This window comes from Diceros bicornis, chromosome X (assembly GCF_020826845.1).
Source record: "Diceros bicornis minor isolate mBicDic1 chromosome X, mDicBic1.mat.cur, whole genome shotgun sequence".
NCBI classification, from domain to species: Eukaryota; Metazoa; Chordata; class Mammalia; order Perissodactyla; family Rhinocerotidae; genus Diceros; species Diceros bicornis.
Window position 1 is genome coordinate 33,118,441 of NC_080781.1, and position 10,526 is coordinate 33,128,966.

The following is a 10,526-nucleotide window of genomic DNA, read 5'->3' on the forward strand; positions in this document are numbered from 1 at the left end:
TCTCTGTTCACCCCACCAGACTCATTCTCTGCAATTTTCCAAACTGCTTTGTGCTTTGCTCCTTTGCCCTCTGGTTTTCAGTTGGGTTTTGCCAATTGGAGCCAATAGCAGGAGATTAGAGGACAGGAGGAAAGAAAGTTCAGGTTGTTTATTCCCCATGCTCCCTCCTTGCTAGGCTGAAGGTTGTTAAAGGCTATGTTCCTCTACCACAGCTCCTCTTAGGTGATCTGTCCTAAAACTATACCTACAGATCTCTCTGGGTTCCACTCATCACTCCCTCCCCTTGCCCTTCAGGCCTAGGGTGGTAAATGTCCTCTGATGCTGCTAGCTTTGAAGTGCTTCAATACCCCTTGTTGAGTTCCTTTTACCATGTCCAGAGCATTATAAATAATCCTTTCATTATGTTCTCTTCAATTGCCATTTAAGTCTGCCATCTGTTTCCCACCAGGACTTTGACTAAAAAAGATGTTATTGATTGGAAGACACTCCTCACTTCAAAGATGTTAAAATGTGAAAAAAAATGTACATCTTAGGATCAATGAACTATGCTAGTTGCAATATATTTCTGGTAAATGAATGAATCGGTGAATGATTAACATTCACAGTGCAGCTCATCTCAAAGACAGATACCGTGTAGTGGTGTGACAGATTGTGTGTTGTTCAAAATGAACTTCAAAAATCAGAATCAACACTGATTCTTCCTAAGTACTTAGATGCTCTTTCTCAGTCTTGAGACTGGTAATCAATGAGAAGATCATGGCCTTGCCCAGGACTCCTGCTTGTTACACCAGGACTAAAGCATGAGAATGCTATTTAGTCATTTCATTTCTCATGAAATGAGATAATTCCAAAGCAAATGCTACCAACATGGGTAAAATTTTGTTTTTTCTGGAGCAGTACAAGTTACTGTTGTTTGTGACTCTTCATGAACTGAGTTCAGAGCTTCTGCAAGAAGAGAATGGACCACCAGTCTGGGAACACATCACATTCCTCAGGAGTTGCAGTAACTCACATTTACTGCCCTATGTGACAACTGGCATATATTCTGGCCAAGCGTATTTTAACAGATATAAGCCTTCTTTACAGCCTAAGACATTACTTAGCCTAGGCTGCCTGTCTAGAACTTACCAACCCTTTATCAAAACTACTGATCATAACTGCATAGGCTGTCTTATTTCAGAAATCTAGCAATGACTGAGGCTACTCATGCTAGTACAAGAGCTACTGTGCCTTTAGAAAAGTATTGTGTTTCCTTTTCCTAATTCCTAATTTCCTAATTGTCCCCAAAGAGACAAAGGAACAAGTGTCTTTTCTCTGGCCCTCCTCTAGCACAATGCTACTCAGAGCACTAGTATATGATAAAATAAGGAGCTTACATCAGAATGTAAATCAATGTGCTGCTTCCTTCACTGAGAAAGTTTTGCTATCAAAAAATATCGGCCAAACTAAATAATGTGTTTACTGACATTGTTGATTTACATTCTGGGGCCAGCTCTCTATCTCTTTGTGAATCAGTAACAAATGGTCGAGGGACCAGCAGCCAGTAGGACTACACTCCAAAGAGTATTGCTCTAGAGGGCCTTGGAACTCAGTCCCTTCACAAGACCATCTTCTAAAATTGCTGCCACTTGTTGAGAAATGAAAGTGTTTCTTCCCACTCCAATTTTCCAAGAAAGAAGTGACTTCTCTTTCCAAGATTTTGAGTCCATGCTTAGTCTCAGAGAGCATCAGAAACCCACTTAATAGCCTGCCCAAGAGTCAAATGGAATTCCATGAAACTGAAAGACACATTGGAAGGTACTCAGAGAGATGGGTTCAGATTTTATCTGTGGTTAGACAGATGATAGCACTTTAGTTCCATTTGAAATCAATTTGCTAGTCTCAGAGCACTGTTGCCTAAACACACCATCCTGCGGGGAAACTTGTTGCTTCTGATGGAGAGAAAGACAAAACCAAATTCCAAACTCTGTGCACAGAAATTAAATTTCCCCCAAGCACCGAGACAGCCATAGAACAAACAGGAAAACCAATCTTTAAGCTGAGCATCTTCAGAAATAATAATAATAGAAATGCATCTTCACACTGTGCATTCTCCAGTAAAATTGATTCTGATTAACAAAGCCAGATACCTTGCATCATTCCTATGCCTTTTTCCTAAGGAGCAGTAAGTGCTATATTTTAAACGAGTTAAACATAATTCTAACTTTGTAATACAAACTCTAAACATTGACCATAGGCAGAGAAGCAAGGACTTGGGTAAGTGTTTCTCTCTGTGGTTATACTGGCATCCTTCTTGCCTCACCGAAAACAGTGATTCTCACCCTTAGCTGCATATGAGAATCTCCTCGGAAGCTTTTAAAATCCCCCACGCCCTGTCTGCACCTAGAAAAATTACATCATAATCTCTGAGAGTGGCACCAAGACATCAGTATTTTTAAAGTTCCTCAAGTAATTCCAATATGCATTCAAGGTTAAGAACGACCAAAATAAAGGGTACTGAGAGAACTGGTAGGCCAAGGCTGTGGTAGTTGCAGGTCCTGCTGAAAAAGACACACCCCTTACTGTGGTAGCCATTAGGGCACTAAGCTAAGGAGAACCTTCCAGTGTCTCTTCTGCTACTCCGAGTCCCAAATTTAATGTTAAAAAGCAAGTAAAGCTGGAAGGAGAGGAAATATTTGTGACTTCTTGTGAAGATTAAACAAAAGATAATGTGCGTGCTGTGTTAACAGTTTGGATTCTCAGTGAGCCAAAGGAATCTACTCATCCCTGCTATTCATTTCTGACTAATTTAGTGAAGGATATAGAACTTATCGAAAGAAAGCTAGCTACAGATGCAGCAAATTTGAAGGGATTTTCCCTTGCACTTTGGGTCTCTACAAGGCACACAGCTACTAGGGTCACTCTCCACAAGTCCTGCCAGAGTTGAGAAAAAAGCCAAATTTTGATATGCTTCCAGTCCTTTCTACTCAAGCTTCTGTCACCATTCCAAAATTATATTAACTATCAGTGCACTTCAGTTTAAGGCAGCAGTTTACAATGTGTGGTCTAAGAACCCCTAGGTGTCCTAAAACCTTTTCAGGGAGTCAGCAAGGTCAAAACTATTTTCCTTATTTGCTTTTTTTCACTGTGTTGACATTTGAACCAATGGTCCAGAGGCAATGGTGAGTAAAACTGCAGGCACTTGAGCGTGAATCAAGGCAATGTGTTTCTTTGGCATTATGCACTCACAGTAAAAAGAGAAAATACCACTTTCATTTATGAAAGTTCTTGATGAATCAGTAAGAATTATTAATGTTATTAAATCTTGACCTTTAAGTAGATCTGTTTTTAATATTTTTTGTGCAGGCTAAAATACAAAGGTTGTCTCAAGGAAAAGCACTTGTGCGTGTGAGTTGCAAATTGAACTGGCTGCATTTTTCACCATTTTTATTTTAAAAAACAAGTGACAAACTATAGTTATTCAGGCTTGAGGATCGGGCACATGTTTTCTCAAAAATGAACAAAGTGAGCCTGTCACTTCAAGGAAAACAACTGACAGTATTTATTGCCAATGATAAAATTTAAGCTTTGAGGCAAGAATTCAAATTTTGGAAAACTTGTATACACTATTGTGTGTGACAGCTTCCCAATACTTAGAGACTTTTCTGATAAGATTGGTGATGACCTTAACTAATATGATTTTTTGATATTGTATAACAAATATTATTGACCTTTGGAAGATCTGCCTGCCTCAGTGAACCAATATTTTCTAAATGACCAATGCATGAGTTACAAAATCATTGCTGGGTAAAAGATCCATTCAAAGTGCAAGATAGACCAATGGATTGTAATGCAATGGAGTACAAAAAGGTTTCCATATTGACATTAATCTTTAAAGAACTACCACTTGCTGAGTTTTGCTGAAGTGTCAGAGAAAAATATCCATAGTTATCTAAATAGGCTATTAAAATACTCCTTTCTTTTCCAAATATATATCTCTGTGAAGCCAGATTTTATTCTTATACTTCAGTCAAGTTAGTTTTTTCATTTTCTTCAGATAAATACCCAGAAGTGGAATTGCTGGATCCTATGGTAGTTTTATTTTTAATTTCTTGAGGAACCTCCATACTGTTTTCCATAGTGGCTGCATCGATTTACATTCCCACCAACAGTGCACGAGGGTTCCCTTTTCTCCACATCCTCGCCAACGCTTGTTATTTCTTGTCTTTTTGATGATAGCCCTTCTAACAGGTGTGAGGTGCTATCTCATTGTGGTTTTGATTTGCATTCCCCTGATGATTAGTGATGTGGAGCATCTTTTCATGTACCTGTTGGTCATCTGTATGTCTTCTTTGGAAAAATGTCTCTTCAGATATTCTGCCCAATTTTTAATCGGACTTTGTTTCTTTGCTATTGAGTTATATGAGTTTTTTTGGTATATTTTGGATATTAACCCCTTATCAGCTATATGATATGCATACATTTTCTCCCATTCAGTAGGTTGCACTTTCATTTTGTTGCTGATTTCCTTTGCTGTGCAGAAGCTTTTTAGTTTTATATGGTCTCACTTGTTTATTTTTGCTTCTGTTGCCTTTGCTTTTGGAGTCAGATTTAATCCAGTTGACATTAATCATTATCATATTTTGGGGGGTTAAATTTAAATTCTCAGCACTTGGGCTTTATTAGCCCTTTCTTCAGGCTAACTTATTTATTCCTTTGTTTTTTACTTTTTTTATTGAAGTCTAATTTACCTACAAAAAAATGCACCTATTTAAAATGTACAGTTGGATGTGTTTTGAAAAATGTATACAGCCATGTAACCCACATTCCTATTGATATAGACCATTTCTAACACCCCATGATGTGTCCCTTATGCTCCTTTCCAACCAGTTTCTCCCCTGACAGATGAAACCACTGTTGTGCTGATTTCTGTCACTACAGACTAGTTCTGCCTGTTCACAAATTTCATATAAAGGGAGTTATATAATATGTACTTACTTGAGTCTGGCTTCTTTCACTCAGGGTAATGATTTTGAATTTCATCCATATGTTGCACATATTGGTAGTTTGTTCATTTTTATTGCTGAGTAGTATTCCATCATGCCAGTTTATATATTCTCCTGGGCCATTTCCAGGGGGTTTATTAAGAATAAAGCTGCAAACCTTTTTGTGTATATACGTTTTCTTTTCTCTTAAATAAATACCTAGGAGTGGAATTGTTGGGTCTTAGGCAAGTTGTATATTTAACTTTATAGGAAACTACCAGTTTTCCAAAGTACTTTTACCACTTCATACTCTTACCAGCAGTATATTAGAGTTGTAGTTGTTTCACCTCCTGTCAACACTTAGTATTATCAGTCATTTTAATTTTAACCACTCAAGTGGTATTTTATTGTGGTTTTCATTTTTTATTTCCCTGATGACTAAAGATGTTGAGCACCTTTCATGTGCTTATTGGCCATTCATATGACTTCTTTGTGAACTGTCTGATCAAATCTTTTGCTCATTTTTTTGTTATTTGTAATTTATTATTGATTTGCAGGGGTTCCTTATCTTTGCTTTTAAAAAATATTACCTCAGTTACCTCTGAATGCTTTCCTTTTTGAGTTTTCCTGCCCCATACATAGAACCAGCTACTCTCTAGGGAACCCTGTTACCTTCTTGTGGAACTCATGATTCCTGTGTAACCTCTCCTAGACCCTAAGACAGGAAGAGCTAGGCCCAGCCCCCACCATGGGGTCAGTTCTGGCCGTAAGAGTCGAGGTGGGGCGCTGGACCTGGCTCTTCTTGCCTTGGAGTTTAGGACAGGTTACACAGAAATCACCACGAGGGTCAGTTCTGGCACCAAAACAATTGTACTCTGAAAATGGGAACCTCAAAGCCTGTCAAGTTCATCCATGCTTATTTCTATAATCTTCTAATTATAAGCTTAAGATATCTTGCCAATCCCCTCACTAGTCTTCTGTTGCCCTCTCATTCTTATACTGTTCTGAGTGTGCCCCAGCTGAACTCTCCCAGACCTTTCTGTGATGCCTTCTGGACCACTGCCACACACACACATTTCATAATAAAGTAATCTTCCTATATCTTTGATATCTTTTTAAGACCATCATAAGTAAATCCTGATATTCTCCTGCATCATTTTTCATAGAGGATATTGTTCTTTCCTCCATACTCCAATATCTCTTGGTCGAGAGGTAGTGTCAGTGTCCTCCCAATTCCCCACTGCCCCTTCCAATTGATCATTCTTTCCTAATCTAAGCAAAAGACTGTCTCTGAGATTCCTGCCTCCTGCCATATCACTCTCCACCACCCTCCCCTTGTGATCACCTACATTCTGTTCTCTCTTCCACACTTATATAAGCCTTTGGAACTTGAATTTCATTTATCTCCTCTGCCTTATCTCTTGCCAGGAAGTTTCATCATCTATGTGGACAACCCATCCAACTCCCTGACATCACAATTCCAATGACATTTTCTTCCATTCTCTGGATGTCACCTCCTATCTTCTAAATGCCTCCTATCTTTACACTTATTACACTCACTCTTCAACTGCATTAGGATCACTAGCCCTTCCCTATATTCTTTCAATATATCAGCCCCATTACTGTCCTTATTTCTTTTCAGACTGATCTTGGACCTCATGAGTCATCACATGATTCATTTTCTCAATACTACAATCAACTCCCTCACCCTTGTCCTGCCACCACACCTTTACCACAACCCTCCACCTCTAGATTAGTTCTCCAATATGTCTTCTCCCTTCCTCCACCGGGATGATTAAGCATTGCTGAAGAAAAATGGTCAATTGTGCTGATAGGTTTTATTATGGCTTATGAGAGAGCTCTCCAAGAGGTTCTTGGATATCTCTATCAACTATAGAATTTCAAGGAAGGAAAGTCCAACAAATCCAGCATTTGAAGACTACACTTTTTATTTTGCTGTCTGCATCACTCAAGATTTAATTGCAGAAAAGAGAATCTACTACAGCAAGATTAAACAGAAAGGATTTCCTCCTTAACTGGAGGTGAAGGGCTGAAGAAATAGACTTTATCTTGAACCCCAAGAACGACTCCCTAAACTGACTGGGACTGCCAAGGAAGCTGCCAAGAAGCTGTAAAATCAGGAATTTGCCTAACAAATTGGGAAGCCACCCTTATATTTGCTAGTTCTAGAACCACTCCATTCTTGCTACCATAACAAAGCCATGATCCCATTTAAGAAGCTGCCATCAACTATTGGCAAAAGAACTACCCTACCTCAGCCACAATCTCCAAGGATGTGCATGCCCTGCATTTTGCTTCTCTTTCCACACATTGATTTAGTTTCAAAACTAAGTCACATTTGAATGCATCTGACTGATGGAATCTTAATCATTTCTCAAACTGTAGCTGCAGGGGAGTCTGGGAAATGTAGTTTGTAAGTCTCTCATCATCTGCATGCTAGAAAGGGTTGAATACATGTTAACCAAACTTATCTGCATTATCTACCACACCGCCCCATCCTAAAGATCATTGAATGATTCTCCAATATAAAAGATTGTAGATGCTGTGGTAACCAACCTTCAAATTGGCCCCCAGTGATCCTCACCTCTTAGTATCCATGCCTTGTATACTCTCCTCCCACACTGAATAGGGCTGACCTGTATGACCAATAGGATACTGTGGAAGTAACTGTGTGTCGTCTGAGGCTAGGTCATAAAAGAAATTATGACTTCTATTTTGTTTTTTCTTGTATCACTTCCAGTGGAAGAAGCCAACCACCATGTTATGAGAACACTCACGCAACTCAGTGGAGAGGCCCATGTGGGGAAGAACAGAGGCCTCTTCTGACAACTAGTACCAACTTGCCAGTTATGTGAGTGAGCCACCATGGAAGTGAATCCTCCCACCCAGTCAAGCCTTCAAATGCCAACATCTGACTGCCACCTCATTAGAGACTACAAGCCAGAATTGGTCAGCTAAACTGCTCCCAAATCTCTGACCCACAAACATTGTGAGAGATAATAAATGTTTATTGTTGTTTTGAACCACTAAGTTTTGAGGTAATTTTAAATCCTTTCTTCAGTGTGCTTTGAATTACCTCACTGCCTTTTTTTTGCTTCATTTTCCACCCCATTCATCTAAGCTGAAGCCCAAGAGTTGAGGGCTTATAGAGGTGAAATCTACAGTTCTCTGGGAATGGCCTGGACTCCTCCACCTTCCGGCTCAGGCTTCACTAGCCTTCTGATAATGGTCAGGCAGCTCCTATTGGAACAACCTCCCACAGACAACTACATTAGGACAAAATACACAAAAACAGCTACCTAAAGGCACTGGAGAGTGACCAAAAAGCAGGCAGATACTGGAGGGTGGTCATCACTTGGAAGAGGGCAAACACGCTAGGTGAGTCATCAGGGTTTTTTGGGGTTTTGCCTAAGGGCAGGTTGCAGCATACATCATGCTAGGGTTGGTGGGGGGGCTTAAATGAAGACAGTCCTACTGGTTTGAAGAACCAGAGGAGAGGGTAGGGGCAACCATAGCAATCGAAAAGTCAGAAGGACAATCTCAGCAAGGAGATAGCTCGAGAGAGGGGCAGAGAGGGAGAGTCTCAGATTCTGTATATAAACTACCTAAATTTCTCACTGATCACTGAACCATGCATGTGCAGACTGGGAATGGGGGCAGATTCCAAGCAGCCCAACAAAGGTTGAAGAACAGAACTGAGATTCCAGCTGCCATCTACCAAAGCAGAGACAGTTTTCAGTTTGAGTTCAGCCAATTTAACTGCCTACCCCTTCACTACACACACACACACACACACACACACACACACACACACACACACACAAGTTCTGCTGTACCACAGAGTATGAACAAGCAAGATTGAGGATTGTTTGTTTTTATGGGGTCCAAAAGATACACAGAAAAGTCCTGTAAGATTTGCAGTGAGAAACCAGTTCTCTAGAAGAGGGCCTATAAATTAATCTTTAGAAATGCCCCCCAATTTTTGTGTAGGGTATTTATATTTATTGAATACATTTTACATATAACATTGTGTAAATTTAATGTGTACAACATGTTACTTTGATACATTTATATATTATAATATGATTGCTATTGTAGCAGTATTTATCCCATTACATAATTATAGTACTTATTATTGTCTATATTTATTATACTATACATTAGATCTCTATGACATATTCACTACTCATTGCAAGTTTGTACACTTAAACAAGAGCAATCTGGGGCCTGCCCCATGGCCTAGTGGTTAAGTTTGGTGCACTCTGCTTCGGCAGCCCAGGTTCGGTTCCCGGGCACGGCCCTACACCACTCGTCGGCACCCATGCTGTGGTGGCGACCCACATACAAAATAGAGGAAGATTGGCACAGATGTTAGCTCATGGTGAATCTTCCTCAGCAAAAAAAACCCAACAACAACAACAACAAAAAAAAAACACCAATATCAAATTTATCCTCCCACCACCCATCCCCTGGTAGCCACCCATTTACTCAGTGTTTTTTACAGGTTTGACTTCTTTAGATTACACATATAAGTGATATCATATAGTACTTATCTTTCTTTGTCTGACTTATCTCACTTAGCATAATATGCTCAAGGTCCATCCATATTGTTGCAAATAGCAGGATATCTTCCATTCTCATGGCTGAATAATATTCCATCGTGTATATATACCACATCTTTTTTATCCATTCATCTGTTGATGGGAATTTGGGTTATTTCTGTATCATGGCTATTGTGAATAATGCTGCAATAAACATAGGAGTACATATATCTCTTTGAAATCCTGTTTTCATTTCCTTTGGGGATATACCCAGAGGTGGAATTGCTGGATTGTATCGTAGATCTATTTTTAATTTTTTGAGGAACCTCCGTATTCTTTTCCCCAGTGGTTGGACCAATTTACATTCCCACCAACAGTGTATAAGGGTTTGTTTTCCACCACATCCTCGCCAGCACCTGTCGTCTCTTGTCTTCTTGATGATAACCATTCTAACAGGTATGAGATATCTCACTGTGGTTTTGATTTGTATTTCCCTGATTAGTGATGTTGAGCATCTTTTCATGTGCTTGTTGGCCATCTTGAAGTCCTCTTTGGAAAAATGTCTATTCTGCCCATTTTTTAATCGTATTTTTTTGTTATTAACTTGTATGAGTTCTTTATATATTTTGGATATTAACCCATTATCCACTATATGATTTGGAATAATTTTCACCCATTCTGTAGGTTGTCTTTTCATTTCTTGTTTCTTTTGCTATGCCAAAGCTTTTGAGTTTGATGTAGTCCCATTTGTTGATTTTTGCTTTCCTTGTTTGTGCTTTTGGCATCATATCAAGCAATCATTGCCAAGACCAATATCAAGGAGCTTCTTCCCTGCATTTTCTTCTAGGAATCTTATGGTATCACGTCTTATGTTTAAGTTTTTGATCCACTTCAAGTTAATCTTTGTGAGTAGTGTAAGGTAGAGGTCCAATTCCATTGTTCTGCATGTGTTTCTCCAGTTTTCTTAGCACTATTTGTTGAAGAGACTATCCTTTCCCCA

At 39.3% G+C, this 10,526-nt stretch overlaps 1 protein-coding gene across 1 annotated transcript in view; it reads left to right on the forward strand.

Moving 5' to 3' along the window:
- Positions 1-8,006, forward strand: part of SYTL5 (synaptotagmin like 5) — a 230,821-nt gene extending 222,815 nt beyond the window's left edge. Inside the window, exon 19 of the mRNA XM_058535634.1 lies at positions 7,726-8,006. The gene's annotated coding sequence lies outside the window, so the exon portion shown is untranslated. The remainder of the gene's footprint in view (positions 1-7,725) is intronic.
- Positions 8,007-10,526: the final 2,520 nt, after the last annotated feature.